The sequence below is a fragment of the Meles meles genome, chromosome 21 (genome assembly GCF_922984935.1).
Source record: "Meles meles chromosome 21, mMelMel3.1 paternal haplotype, whole genome shotgun sequence".
Taxonomy (NCBI): domain Eukaryota; kingdom Metazoa; phylum Chordata; class Mammalia; order Carnivora; family Mustelidae; genus Meles; species Meles meles.
In genome coordinates, this window is record NC_060086.1 from 3,571,263 (window position 1) to 3,586,850 (window position 15,588).

The following is a 15,588-nucleotide window of genomic DNA, read 5'->3' on the forward strand; positions in this document are numbered from 1 at the left end:
GGTCCACAGACCTGCAGGTCTTGTCCACCTCTCCCCACTATCAGCTCTGGGAAGGCATGGGAGACACAGGCGCGTCTCCAGCATTTGTCACTGTACCTGATACAGGGTGGGCAGGCAAAAAAAAAGGTTTGTTAAAATAAAAAACAATGGATCGGGGTTAGGGAGACTAATACAGTAATTGTGCAGTGTTTGTACAGCAAACGGGCAATTTTCTTACATATCTGAGTCCCAGCGCGTGAAAGAATGCCACACCTGGTCCTTTAGTGTTTTCGAGATCCTCTGAGGAGAAACCAAAGTCCTTAATTTGATCCCAGCCACCTCTCTGCTCCCCTTCCCCCCGTCCCACCCAGAGCCGATTCTGGATGGTTTTTTTTTTTTCCTTTTTCTTTTAAAAGAACAGTACTAGGAAAGTCCTAAGAAAAACCTGCATGAAAGAATGGCCATGTTTTGTTGATTACAGTCGTACACTCCAGAAACAGTATATCCAACAAGGGACTTACTCAAATACCATTTGAATTGGAACCTCTTTCTTCAAGAATCCTCCTTTCAACAGCCTTTGTGCAGTGAAATAGACACACCCAGTGGGCTGCTGGGTTAATTACCGCTCCGCATAACTCTAACTGTCCCGTGGGGGCACAGCTCGCCTCGCTTTGCCTGTTTAAAGGTGTCACTTGCTTGACTTCCTTCTTGATCTCCTTATACTATTTCCAGCCTGCCCTTCCCCAGGAATGATGCCCTGTAAAGACAGCCAGGAAACGCACGGCTGAAAACACACTGCTGGGGATCAGATCCCCACAGCTTTTACTCCTGACACGGACTACTATACAACGCTGCTTGTTGCTGGTTTGGCTGGAGGGCAAGAGGCATGGGGAATGGGGCGGGGCGGCAGGGGTAACCAGCCCAGCGTGGCTACTCCCTCTAGGAGTCGAGGTGAACACCGCATCCACAATCCATAGGCTTCTCTTTCTCTGCCCTTTACTATCCTGCGATTCCCTCCACCCCTTCCCTGTCTCCTATTTTCAGATGCGGCATCATGTCTCCCTCATGACTTAAGCCTCTCCCTAGTTCTGTCTACATTTGTCCAGTCTGTTTGCCCAGCTCCGATGGTGTGTTGCTCAGCCCACGCCGAGACAGTGTAGACGGTCAGAAATGCATTTCATATATGGAACAGAAATCTGTGGTAGCACCAACCGCAAGGGCCAAAATGAATCCCCCCCCACCAAAGCAGACCTTCGGTGAGGCCTCTTCCATTCGAACGCTCCCACCTCCTTCTGCCAGGTCTCCTGGGTTTGGAGTTGTGGACAGCATTCCTGATGACCCAACGTTGTCGCCGTTCTCTGATGTTCCCCGCCCTCTGCTGGATGGCCTACAGTCTAGAGACCGCGGGGTGGGGCTGGTGATGGCCAGTGAGTAAGAGGCTGGGGTCATAAACGAGGTCCTTATCCTAAGAGATTTCAGAGATGGAGGCTGGGAGTGGGGGCCGGGGGGTACATGGGGATAAAAAACGTTCCCGATTGATCATTCTGAATACAATACAGCATTTACTATTGTTAGTTTTTCCTTCCAGCAAGTAACACTCTTGCCACGATTAAGGTAAGTCTTCACGAAAATGTCAAGGTCATTTCTGCATCTGGTACGGCTAAGGCACGTAGGTCTCATCCGGTACTTGAAGAGCCGCCAGTTACACGGTCCTATGGTATCCTCCAGAATGAGTCTTTAAGAGACATGACTAAGAGGGGCCTCGCGGGTCTTAGCTGATTGAGCATCTGACTCTTGGTTTCGGCTCAGGTCATGATCTCAAGGTCATGAGACTGAGCCCTGTGTTGGGCTCCACGCTCCACGCCCACTGGGGAGTCTGCTTGAGATTCTCTCTGTGTGTCTCCTTCTACCCTCTCCCCTGCTCTCTCTCCCTCAAAGAACCTTAAAAACAAAACAAAACCTACGAATGAGATCACATCATTTGCACGGTGAATGCCTTCTAGTCGCCTCCCCTCGCCCTCAGAAAGCCTCTGGAAGCCCTCAAGCCTCAGAATCTTGCCGTCGCCTGTGGCGTATGTCAGACACGGGCTGGATCCTTTTTCTCTGAAGACAGAGAAATTACCTCCTCCTGCTGACAGCTCACCGAGCAGTTCTTTTTGGGGGAGGAGGGTAGAATCAGATGTTACTTCCTCTAAGTTCTAGGAGATCAAGTTCTGATACAGTAAGTCAAGAACCCGTGGGAGGGTCTGGCTTTGGACCACAGTCCCTCCCGCTGTGGGGGTTACAGACAGCCTCGACCTCAGAGTCAGGCTGGTGAGACGCCAGTCCTGCTCCCCATCTAGAATGACGTTTCATCATTCACTTAATCTCACCAGGGCTCAGTTTCCTCACAGAGAAAATGTAACAGTGAAAGCTCACACCTCATGAGGTTGAATAAAGACGAAATCCGATAATAGCAAAAAATAAAATAAAAGAGTCCAATACAGTGCCTGCCACAAAGGAAAGTAGCCAACAAAGACCGCATCACGCAAGTGCGTCCAGGAGGACATCTGCTTCTCTCCCACGCGATCCCCACCTAAACTCAACAGGGCAGATCGACATCTTGGGTTTCATCGCATCGAGGCTCAGAGCTGCTCCACGACGTTGAACTCGCTCAGCCAGAAGAAGATAAGGTGGTCGTGCTTTCTGAGGCCTAAATACCTATGGGGGCGCTTTCTTAGAAAAGAACACACAGTTAGGAACACCGGGTCCTGTGCGTGGCGTTGGAAGAGGTCCCAGCAAGTTCAAGGCCTTGAGGTTGCAAGTTCACAGCTTCCTGTGGACCTGAGGAGGCGTCCTCCACACACTCCGCCATCCTGCATGCACGGCAGAGACCTCAAGGGCTGTGGGGCTGACTGCCCTTCATCTCGGTCACGTTCGGTCTCTATCTCCTTGTCTTTAAGATGAAGCCAACAGTACTCTGCCCAATTCCACGACTGACCTAGGAAGGAGAGAACTGTTGCATGTTCTCTCCCGTCCATTGCCAAATCTTGCTAATTTGTCTCAAAATGAATTCAATTCCTTTCCCTCTCTCCACCCCCAAACTGCCTGTCCCGAGCCGCCATCTCTCACCTGGACATTACTAAGTCTCCTGACGGCCGGCATCGGCCCTGGGTTGCCACAGTCCATCCTCCGCCCAGCGCCGGGGCCCACGCTTTAAGGGATCAGTCAGATCACGTCTGTCCCTGCTTTAAACGCTACGGTGACTTCCAGTTGGTCTTTTCAAGATCGAAACGACACAGTCACACACACACTCATCTGGTACTAGATGTCTTTGTCTCACGTTTTAAAACTAACACACTTTGCTTCATAGATATTTAGAGACTCTTACATGTATAAATGGAAATAACGTATTTTATTCATACGTGCACGGAAGAGCTATAAAATTAATCATGTGTTTGCCCACAGAGAAAATCCTAATCAGTGCAAAAAATTCGAGATTTTAAAGGCTGCATTTCGCACTAAATCTTCGGGGCAGGAACAGGTCCACTTCATTTATTGCTGTGTCCCCAGAGGGTACGTTATGACCTGGCACACGGCAGGTTTTGAGCAGCATATGTCAAAGGCAGGACTAAATGAACGCATAGGGGACAGCTGTGACGGGCCAAGCTCCTTTTTACAGGGAAGATCCTGAATTTCACCATCACGATGCTGTGGGCAGCTATCGATCAACAGGCGAGGTTATGATAACGACATAATTAACATTATTGTCTATTCATCATCACTAGGCACCAAAACCGTCCTCCTTCCCCTCACGTAACAAACCCGTCCAGAGCAGCTCGTTCCATGCTTGACCACGGAGAGTCTCCTCGTCCTCGTGTTGGCCGGAGTGTCCCCTGAGCAGCCTCGCTTTCCTACCTGTGCAAGAGGCACTTCATTGCTGGGTGAGAGTCTAACGCTAGGGCCAGTCAAGAAATCCTAATTCTATTATTTTTTTTTTAATCACCAAACCACACAGCATTAGCTACCTCCATTCTCTCCACTCTGGCAGGCCTAGGAGACACGGTGAGAACACCACCCGTCCCATCTACCTCCTTCCTTCTACCTTCTGTCTAAGACTCTAGTCTTTAGTGTGCTCCCTGGTTTCTGCTCCCAGCTTCAGTCTGCGCCTCCCGCAGCCGATCTCCTGCAGCAAGCAGCCATCCTCAGCCCCCGCTTGCCCACCCACAGCTGTGGCCAGCCTCCCCGAGCAAGAAGAGCACACCTGCTCAGGCCCCTTCTCAGCTTTGTGCTTCCGGAACAGTCCTCACGGGCCTTCCGGTCACTCGCTTGGCTTACGCAGCACCTGCTAGACCGCTGCAGGGTACGGCGGCTGAGGATTCCCTTCACCTAAATATCCTCTTTAATAGTCCCCAGCTATCTCCTTTGGGGCCACGGCACAATCCACTGGCATTTCTCAGGAAAAGACCACCAGCTGTCATCAGCCCAGTGGCCCAAGGAGGCCAGGCCATAAGGCACCTACAAGGCAAAGAAGATACTCTCTGGGGCTTGCACCTCTCCCCACAGGTCTCCGGCTTCCTCTGGTCCAGGTACTGGGATTTTGTGCACCCTGTTGCCTGTCCCAGGCCCTCTGCACCTGCAGCCTCACCGGGAAAGGAGAGGTTCTGTCCCTTAGTGACAGGTTTCAGGCCGTTGTCAGCAGCCTGAAGAAGTGCCCTTGGGATAGAGTCCTTCCTCACCCCCCAAGTCACGTCGCTACGAGAGCCAGGGAATGGCACGGTCCTAGAGTCCGCTTCCTCATCGGCAGGCGGAGGCAGAAGGACATTCCCTGAGCGGTGGAGTCCGTAGGTGGCTTCTTCCCCTCAAAGTCCAAACATCTGGCTGGGGCTTTCACAGCAGGGAACATGCGAGCCCCCCGCAGGCTACAGTGTTAGCTGTGAGACGCGGGGCCGGTTCCCTCAACCTGCTGGGCCTCGGGACCCTCTTTCAAAAGGGGACACTAAAAATGACGCCCACGCCTGGGTGGCTCAGTGGGTTAAGCCGCTGCCTTCGGCTCAGGTCATGATCTCAGGGTCCTGGGATCGAGTCCCGCATCGGGCTCTCTGCTCAGCGGCGAGCCTGCTTCCCTCTCTCTCTCTCTGCCTGCCTCTCTACTTGTGATCTCTCTCTGTCAAATAAATTAAAAAAATCTTTAAAAAAAAAAAAATGACGCCCAATTCACCGAGTCATTATTAAGATGAATGGCCCTGGTCTACGCAAAGGGCTTAGATGCATTGGTTATACAGTTGGTGCTCAACAAACGCTACACTTCCCAGTTTATCACACATCGGAACACTCGATCATACGCTGTTCCGAGTGGGTTCACAAATACCTTCTCTGCTTCCGCAGCCAGACCGGAAGCTGTTAGAGAGGCTGTTTTTATGCCTAAAACCTTTCTGAATTACGCCAAGGCAGTGCAGGTAATAGGGATTCCAGGGTCTCGGGAGAGCGCGGTCCCCGTGGTGCTGTCTATGCACCAGGAAGCGTAACAGATGTTGAGTAACAGGATGGAGGAGGTTACGATGGGGAGGCCGGGGCACACGAAGAGGCATGTCTTGTCTACACTAACAGGCCCCCCTTCCCCTGGCCTGCCCCCAGATCCTTCTCGAAGAGGCTGGTGGCCTGCTTGCACGTACACCGAACAGAGCTACAGATTGGCTGAACATTTTGTTTTGATTAAAAATTAATAGCTGCTTCGGACCCATATGGATTAATTTCACTTTCTCTAAGTATCTCCTTAATTGACAAACTACCATGAGGTGAAAGAACCAATTAAACGCCCCCCCCCCCGCCCGCCGCCATGGTCCGTCCTCCTTACGCCCTCTCCCTGCTGTCCCGAGCTTCTAGCGGACCGTTTCCACGCGAGCACAATGAGATTAATGACTCGGTAAACCCACGAGAACAAAGGTGGGAGGCAGGCCCGGTGCGGAGTCGAGCCTGTGTGGAATCTACCAGAGAGCACCGGACGGAGGCTGGGGAAGGGCCGAGAAGACGAGAGATCCACTCCCACGGCCTCGAAAGACGGGCAGGTGCATTCTTGTCCGTCGGCTGGCACTCCCAGGCCATCGGCCGTCAGAGGCCGCTCCGTGTGCTGCGCGATCGTAGTTGGGCACGGCTCCGAGATAAACTCCTGGCAACGTGCTGACAAGGTTATTGTCACAACAGGCTGGACACAGTCCGCTCCTTGTGCGTTACAACACGCAGTCCAGCGAGGGGCACACGGGGCTTGCCGGAGCGACCGGGTTTGACGGGAGCACTGCACGTGTGCACCGAGCACTACGATCAGGGCAAACACCCAGGCCCCCCACGGACTAAAGACGCTGCCTTCTGCTGGGGCTCTCTGCAGGCTTCTAGATCTTTCCGGTGGCACGTCTTCCTCCCCCATCCTCTCAAGGCTCTGCCAAACTGAGTGAATAAGACACTGTGAATTCTGGGGGCTGGAGAGCTCCACGAAACCTCTGCCGGAGACCGATCCAAAACAACTCATCGCCCTGAAACAGGAGACTTCTGCGTCTACACCCAGCTCTCATTTGCAGCTCTACAGACCTACAGCTCTCGGGCGGGCATGTCTGACACCAGCCCAACCTGTGGATCCCCAGTCTGGGGGTGGGGGGGTCAAGAAGAAAGTGACTGATGACCAACTGTGCTTTCCTCAGCCGATTTTTTTCTTTTCTTTTCTTTTTTTGACGGCGAGGCAGAATCCAACAGTGACCAGAAGGTCTACGGCCTGTGGTTGTCCAGTGACGCAACACAGGGAGAAGCATAAGAAACTGTTTTTAAGAATCTGGAAGAACCTTTAGAAACGATCCACTCGGTTCCTCCCCCAGTATTTTATTATGAAATAGAAGAGTGGAAGGAACTTTACAGGGAACACACGCAGACCCAATGCCAGGACCCTATCGTACATTACACTTTACCTGCTTTCCCGTTTTCTCAGGTGTCTATCCCATCTCGCCAGCCTGCTATAGGTCTACCACTCCGTCTTCTTTTTAATTGCTTTTTAAAAATACCTACTCTTGGGGCGCCTGGGTTAAAGCCTCTGCCTTCGGCTCAGGTCATGATCCCAGGGTCCTGGGATCGAGTCCCGCATCAGGCTCTCACCTGCTTCCTCCTCTCTCTCTGCCTGCCTCTCTGCCTAGTTTTGATTTCTCTCTGTCAAATAAATAAAATAAAATAAAATAAAATACCTATTCTTTAAAGCTATTTGTAGAATGCTTTCTCTAAGTCAACTCTCCCGAGAGAGGTCAATCCATGAAACAAATGACAATGAAGCCGCTCTGACTGAAGCGGGGTCGGGCCCCCGATGCCCTAACAATGCGTGCCCACCTCCACCTGCCGCTGGGGCTCCAGACAGGACCAGGTGAGATCGCAGACAGCTGCCCCACCTGGCAAATGCCTCACCTGAGACCCAGGAAGGGTGGGACCCCATCCGACCACATCCTCATGGTGTGTCCTTGGAAAAGCTAGCACATTACATTCTGACCTTCTCAGATGTCAAGAAGAGGTAATAGTTACACGAAACGCAATAAGTTCCCGGCCCATAGGAAGGAAATGCGGTACAAATGTTGGCTGTTCCCATGGTCATTGTTAGTATCATCAACGTCATCATCACGACCACGTGCAGCCTCTAATAGCCTGTGTTGGCGAGGGGACATGGTGAGAAGCTGGGGTGGGGGAAGCAGAGATCCGGAGTCCTCTGCTGAGCCCACGACCAGCCTGGCATGCCTGAGCCACGCTCAGAGTGATACGGAACAGAGGAAAAAATCCCTGTGTCCCCTGATCCTAAATGGATGACTGAAAGATGAAAAGCGAGGGTAACCACAGATATATTCCGGAAGCAAAATGTCTGCAATAACCCAGCCATTCCTACTGTCATCAGCCGAGGACGTGTGACGCCCACCTTGCCAGGGGACAATGAGACTTCCCTCATTGTGGTTAAGCCACACAAATTGTGGGGGCTTTTCCAACCCTCCTCGTTGCTAACATCATCTTCCCCTAAAGAAAATCTCACCATCTTGTTTCTTTACAAAACCAAACCCAACCCAAACTCTGAACTAACACCTGGTAGGTTTTCAAGGCCCTTATGACCTGACACCAAACGCCTTCCTAGACTTACTGGGCCACCATTCCCTTCCCCAAACCAGGGCTCGCCACCCGCCAGGTGTCCCAGCCTCCCAGTTGGGCCCGGGCATCCTGGACCACTCTAGGAGTCTGGGCCTTTGCGGGACTGACTGGATACCAACCGGGCACCGTGCTGGCACTTTCACAGGCCCGAACTCACTGAAGCGTGGCGACGCGGCCACATTGGGCCACACTGTGGGGACAGGGGGACACTGACCGAGGCCACGAGACCTGCGACGCCCAGCCTCGTGCTGTGTGCGGGACCCTGCCTGCTCCAGGAGACGAGGCGGCCGTCCTTCTCCTTCCGGGGATCTCGCTGGATAGAGTTCTGCCACCCCTGCTGCGAGGCGCCCCGTGGTTCCCCTGCGCCGTGGCACCCAGACCTCGGGGGACCTCAGAGAAGAGCCGGCAGCACAGGAAAGAGGCAGGTTGCGGAGCTGGTGGCCCTGTGTCTCAGCCCGGGTCTGAACCTCACCGGCCGGGGCCGTTTCCTCGTGGGCGTCTCACGACGGTGGTAAGGGCTTAAGGGACTAACACTCTGTAGAGGGCCTGGTCCCACACCCTTCCTTCAGCACGCTAGTTTCCTGTCCCAAAGACCGGACTCACGACAGTCACGTTGCTGTGAAGACCAGACCTCCTGCCGCCCCGTCCGGCTCTGCTAACCGTGGCTTACGCAGGGTCTCGCCGAACCCATCCATCGCAGACCCAGAAGGGGCTCTTAGGCCCAGCACCTCTGAGCTGCAAAGGCGCCCGGGCCACTGTGTTTATGACCTCCGTTGTGCAGGTAATGAAGCCCAGGTGTCTCGGCTCTGGACGGTGCCAAACAGTGTCTTTTCGTTTAGAGTCAAGCTCCGCTGTGAGACGGTCCCACAAGGAGCAGAGGAAGAATGGCTTCCCGGGACACAGCCGGCCGCGGCGCTGAAGAGCCGCACTCAGTTCAGCGATGGCTCTGATGACCTGGGCTCGAAGCACCTGCAGACCCATGAGTCAGCCGAGAGCCGCGCGGAGAACACGCTCGGTCTACACCCACAGCCGACGTCACCCCCGCCGGGAACCAGACACCTTCCCCTTCTCCTGCATGCCTGTTCTAGAACCTTCCCAACCGAGAAGGGCTACGTCACATCTTCGTTTCACGAGCGTCCGCGGACGTCATTCTCCCGCTGCTGATGCTCATGAAGGGACAGAACTTCTGTCAGAATCTAATGAGGGAAAGGGTGAAGGAGGCCCACGGCTGACGACTCTTCACAAGAGATACGTGGGGTTCTGTGACGCAAGTCTGCAGCGAAGGGAAGGACCACGACCTGCGTCCTTCCTCACGTTTAGGTTTCCTCGGAGGCCTCAGGGAAGACCACGCACCCCGGCCAGTGAAGAGGGCCTCGGGCTGTCACGTGCGGACGGCCAGCCGTCCACACTGGGGCCGCTTCTGATGAGCCCATGCCAGGAGCCGCCGCAGAGAGGGGCAGGCGGCCACCCACACACCACGGCGGCCACCGCAAGACGACTGTCCAGAAGCTGCACAACATTCTGAGCGACACGGCCCGGCAAGGAGATCCAGGACGCCCAGAGCAAGGCGACGGTTTGCTCGAGGCGGGTTCCTCCTGAGCTACGTTCTCTGAGAAGTTTCCCAAAGGAGGCGGAGGAATAAACCCCCACCAGCTGCCTGGAAACAGCCACAAAGTCCGGGCCGGGCGGTGCACGACAACCCCCCTCCTTCCCCTCAACAACAACGACTTCCTGGTCAAGGAGCACCAGAGAGAAGCCACTCACCTCCTCACAAAGCCCAGCCACTTGGCGGCCGTCCGAGAATGTGCAGAGGAACCTTGAATTTTGAAAACATAATAGACAAGGGAGTCAGCTGAAGAAAAGATCTCATCCATCAGCTCACAAGAGGCTGGGGTCAGGAGGCAGGGCCGCCCTCACACTGGAGAGGCCATGCTAATCCTAAACATCGCAGAATTCCGCAGCAGGAGCGGGGCTGGGGGTCCTGGCGCACGTAATAGCGGCTGCTGTTTGGAGAGGGTTATCACGTCTGCTGACATCCTGACGGAGACGTGTGATACAGAGGTTGAGCGATGTGGACGGGTTAGATTGTACGAGGCAGAGGGAATCACATCCCTGTGAACTGGAGAGTCGCTGCAGGCCACACCTGGGAAGTGTCCCCACCCTGGCACCCCCAGCCCGGTGTCCCAGCCCCGGCACCCCATGCCCCGGCACCCCCAGCCCAGCAGCCTCGGGAGGGGGCCCAGCACAGGATGAGCATCGGGCTCAAGGGCTCGTGTCAGCAAGGCAGCAGCCTTCGGAGGGGGACGCCGGATGTGGGCAGGCTTTGTGCTGGGCCTTTTGCAGGCTCCTCTACGTCTCTTGGGAAGGCAAGGAGTGTGGCCTAAGAGCTCTTGGAAACCAAGAGGCGGACAAGGCACGGGCCGGATGGACGGAGCAAAGTGCGCTGCTTGCCGCCGCTTCTGTACCCCGAGGACGTTCGTGACGAAAGCGCTGTGCCACGTAATGGCCCCGAAAATTCTGAAGGGCCTTTTAGTCATCAGAGAGAGATGAATCTGCGTTCAGTGGAATCTGAGTTAAGCATATTTAACTGTAATCTGAGTCTTTTAAAATTACGCCTCTGCGTCTCTGTGAGTGACGCGTCCCCATCAGCCCGGTGGGGGACCGACGGGTCCCACACACACGCGGTGGCCCAACCACATGGCAGAAACGTCTAGATGCCAAAATAACTTTCCTCCCCGGGACAAGCAACTGCCAGTGCACTGCGTTTGGCTTGCACGGGGATGTGGGCAGAAGAAGTTAAAGCCGCCGCAGGATTTTGGGACTGGGCTCTCTGGGGTACTGGGAGCGGCTGGAAGGTGGCTCCTGGCTCCCTCCCAGGGACAGAGCGCATGGCTGAGGTGTGGACACAGAGGAACGAGAGGCAGGACGGTCCTCCGTGATCTTCCAACATTTAAGACGGCAGCTCCTCAGCAGCCCACGGGGCACGGAGTACGTCTAGCACGTGACAAAAGGGCAGACTGCCCTCCCCTTCTGGCCGGTCCCGCAGCGGGCAGGCTGACACCCGGCCCTGAGCCGTGCTGCCTGGAATAAAGGGGAAGTAGGGCTGTGGCCTTGCCCCTGAGGCCGCGTCCCTCACCCCCGTGGTGGGGACACACGCATGGTATTTCGCCCACACGGTCCCCTCAGGAGGAAGTGCTGGTGAAACCTGGGGACGTCAATGAAGAGACCGACTTCACAGCTGCCGGGGGTGGTACCCCGATGGCTTCTTGGACTCCACCTCAAGGCCTCGCTGGTAGCCCCTGTCCCAAAGGAGGGCCGCAGGGGGACGCTGCAGTGGGGGCCAGGCTGCGCGGGGCCCTCGGCAAATCCCACTTCACGCTCCAGGGCCCAGCCGCTGGCACGTGCAGGTCCAAACTCGACATGCGGGGCAGCTGTGACTGGGAGCAGAGGTCACGGAGGGCAGCGGGAGAGCCAGGGACAGGGGTGCCGGGAGGCTGGCGGGCAGGCTGGCTCTGCGCGGGTCTCCCGCTGTGTACTCTGAGCACCTGTGGCCGGGGACGCGGGGGCTGGCCTGCCACCACCTCTGGTCATCACTCAGCGTCGCTGTCCCTCAGAGGCCGCACGTCCTCTCTGAGCGCTGGGGAAGTGTGGCTGATGTCGACACCACAGACCAGACCGTTAGCGGGCATTAACCATGCTAACAACAACGGAATTTCTCCCAAATGACGCTGGACACACACTAGGACAGCCACGTTCATCCGGGCAGATGCGCCCACAGCCAGGGCAGCGGTCCCCAAGGCCGTGTGGGCGATGAGAAGGAAACGCTCTCGCGCCGAGAGTTCTCTTTAGCCAAAACCAGAGGAGAAGCTTCTAGGAGTCGCCGTGGATGAAAGTAACGGTTTGGCCCTGGGCCATGGGCACGGCATTGGGGGCGAGTGGTGGGAGTCGTCGGAGCCGAAGCTGGTGAGCCCGTCTGACCGCTGGCTTTCTGCGCTGGGCGAGGAAGGAAACGGACATTCTGTCCGGGCACCTGTGGGGTGCGTGCACGCAAACGCTCGTGTGTGCGTGTCGTAGTCCTGAACCCTGGACTTCTCAACGCCCTACCAGCCCCGCGAGGCGGGAGTAGCATGGTGCAGCCTCGGTTCTAAGGGGACTCACGTTAAGAGGGGATCTGCTGACTGACGGTGCTCACAGCTAGAGAGGGGCTCGGCTGTCCCCAAAACCAGGTTTCCTGACCCTGAGCTCATGGTGCTTTGTGGAAACCGTGTCCCTGCCATGCGGGCCGTGCACTAGAAGCATCAGGGGCGGTTTCAGAAACGCAGGTTCCCGCACTCCACCTGGAGACTCATCCCCTGGAAACTTCTCCGCCAGAGTCCCCAGGCTCGTGTGCTCTCGTCTCGTGTGCTCGTCTCTGCACACGGCACTCGGGTGACGGTGCTGTGCAGCTGGGTGGGGGACCCCCTCCACACTCCAAACTCAACCCCGGACCAGGTGTCCCCTCTCTCCTTCGGCTCTGCGGGCTGCCCCGTCGGCTCGCTAACGATCCGACCCGATCAATGACGAGGCCAGGACCAGACTCGGCTGCTAGGAGCAACTCTGCTCCCCTTTCTTCGTCTCTGCCGTTGCCGCCTGCCGTGCCCCAGGACCAAGGCCGTGCGCCTAAACACAGGCATGAGAGGAAATTACGCTGCCATGTTAGGAGCCTCCACTCTACTCGTCAGGGTTCAGGATACGACAGGACTCTCGCAAGGGCCAGAACTCAGCCCCAGGAATGTGAATGGGAGCGGCCCCAACGTCAGCGCCCAGAGTGCACTCCTAGTCAGAGCTCAGAAGCGAAAATAAGGGAAGGACGGCCGTAGGGGAGGGGGAGTGTGTGAGAGCCTGTGCGGGGTAGGGAGTCTCTCCGGCACCGCCTCTCCCGGCCCAGTGCCGGACCCGGCCAGCAAAGTCCCCAGTTTGCCTGACGGGCAGTGGATGGGAGCAGCCTTCACGGACAGCGGCCACCCCAGCAGGCAGGACCCTCTGTGCCCTCCATGCTAAAGCAGCCAGGATGCCCTGTAGCACCTGGTGGGACCAGGGGAAGACGCACCCCTTTAGTGCACATCACACACGGGGCTCTGTCTTCTGAACGGTGTGAGGAACATCTCGTGGGATCGGGAGTCCCAGACAAGGAGCACGGGGGTGGGGGGCAGGAGGTAGGTTAAGAAATCTCACACTGTGCAACAGGAGTAAATTCCACAGAAATTAATTGAAAAGCCTCCTCAGGAGGAAACCAGAGCTGAGGTGGAGAGGGAACTTGTGTGAATCTACTCAGAGATGATAAACCCTGTCTTGCCCTCATCGATGGCCTGTGCTCTTCTGGGTCTCCCGTCCTTCAAAGCTTAGTGATTTCCTGCAGATCGCTGCCCCAGGGCCTTGCTCCCGGATCTCGCCGACCAGTGGCATAGCTGTGCTGTCATTTCTCTCTGACCTTCTGCCTCTCGAAGACGGACCTATTTGGGGTCCTGTCCCCAAGCAGTGCGCCTCTGCAAGCCGACTTGGTCCTAACTCATTCATCAGCTGGTGTGCACTAGGATTTGGGGAGGGGCTGCCGGGTGGGAAGCAGCAGCAGGGGACCAGCAGGGGTGACCGTGTGGAGGGGACCGAAATCAAAGACTGACTATTACCGGAGGCAATATCATTCTAGATGTTCTGCATCTAGATTAGAAAACCGATCCGCAGCAGCTCAGAGGCATTAGGTAAACCGCCCACGGTCAAGGTCACCGTCAGCATAACATTATCCAGATCCAACTGGGACGTGGTCTCATTGCCTTACCTTTCCAGGCATCCCCTCCACCCAAAGCTTTGTGACCTCTAACCTCCCACGTCGGACATCCGGAGAGGAGCACCTTAGGACCAAACCTCCAGGAGCCCTGTCTTGGCCTGTCGGACTGCACGGTTCTTGCACTTTCTACGGGAGGCTAGCTATCACGCAGAGCTCAGCCAGATACGGGGTGCCTTGGCCGGTTTAGAAGCACACGTCTTGCCATGGGGCAAAGGCCACACTGTATTTACGCTGGCCAAAAACCATCGATGAGCACCACAGCTAGTGGGTAAAATACACAAAGTATCTCCAAAGATCCTCCTTGCGTTAAAAAGAGAAACTGGTACTTCTACAGCGTGAAACCCAGCAGACACGAGGTTAACCGAGGGTCCAAGCTGCCATCAGCGGCAGGAAGACCTCACCGGCCGCCTCACGTGATGCACTGAGAAGGGCCCATCACTCCCATGGTATTCCTGCCCAAACGGTACAAACTCAGTCTAGCCAGGAGAAAATATCGGACAAACCCAAACCGCAGGACGGACCGTCTGCAGAATTCCCTCCTTGGATCCTGGAATGAAGGGCATAATGGGGGAAAGAGGTCTGTCGATTTAGCTAACACTACGATACGAAGGTTAATTTCCCGGTTTTGGAAGACACGATGTCAGGGAAAAGCCGGGTGGAAGGGCAATGGGAGCATCCTGTGTTATTCTGGGTAAATCTAAAATTATCTCAAAATAAAAAAAAAATTAAAAAAGAAAAGCAACAACAAAACCCTTGCAAACACCACCCGCTCTCTTAAAGGATTAGCTTCAGGCTGGCTTGTAGGTGCGGCGGCAACCGCTGCCTCAGGGGGGTCCCCTGGGAGGCTGAGTACCTCCCGGGTATGTGGTGACTTGCCAGCTTGAAAGCTGGTCTTGAAAGTCAAGGTGACCCGGTTTGTTAGCGCCGGGCGTCGCGAACTCAGAGCCTGCCCCCTGCTCGGCCCCCCTCCCTGGCCTTCGTCTCTGCCGAGCAACTTGTAGCTCGCTCAGAGGAGACGTCTGGTTGAGCTTTTCAGAGGCCGACCACCTGGTTTTCAAGTCCGGGAACAAGGAGAAGGGTGGGAGATCCAGCTCTCCCCTCTTACGCCAGCCCCGTCCAGGTTCCTGAGGGACAGGAGTGTGAAGAAGGGGCGGGGACGGCTCTGCCTGCATCCATCTTCCTTCCCTTATTCTAGAGCCGACAGGAGCAGCCCCCGACCTGACTTCCTGCCAGGACCTAAAACCTCACGGCCTTCGTCTACAAGCATCCCTGCTTTGCTCCCCGTCCTTGTTTACGGCAGCCAGGGGGCCGGACCTCGAGTCTCCAGGGGCCCGTGCAGGGACGCCAGGCCACGGCCAGCCAGGCCCCGAGGACCTGCCCATGCTGAGACAGCCATGAACCCCACGAGTCTTTAGGGCTGCTGAGTCCTGCATGTTCAAGGACGGGGAAATCAGCTCCCTCTTGACCACAGACCAGGGCATGGAAGCTGACCTTCCCAGCTGACTCTGCTCCGTTTCCTTAAAGAAAGCTCTGCGACCTTAGGATGTCAGTGAGTGACAGCCGGGTCCCCCAGAAGGACGGTGTGGCGAGACTGCAACACTGACCAGAGAAGGCGTGGGGGGAATTATCGCCGAAGCCTTGAC

At 55.9% G+C, this 15,588-nt stretch overlaps 1 protein-coding gene across 6 annotated transcripts in view; it reads right to left on the reverse strand.

The window, feature by feature from the left end:
* AUTS2 (activator of transcription and developmental regulator AUTS2) overlaps positions 1-15,588 on the reverse strand; it is a 1,107,048-nt gene that overhangs the window by 275,566 nt on the left and 815,894 nt on the right. The gene's annotated exons all lie outside the window — the stretch shown is intronic.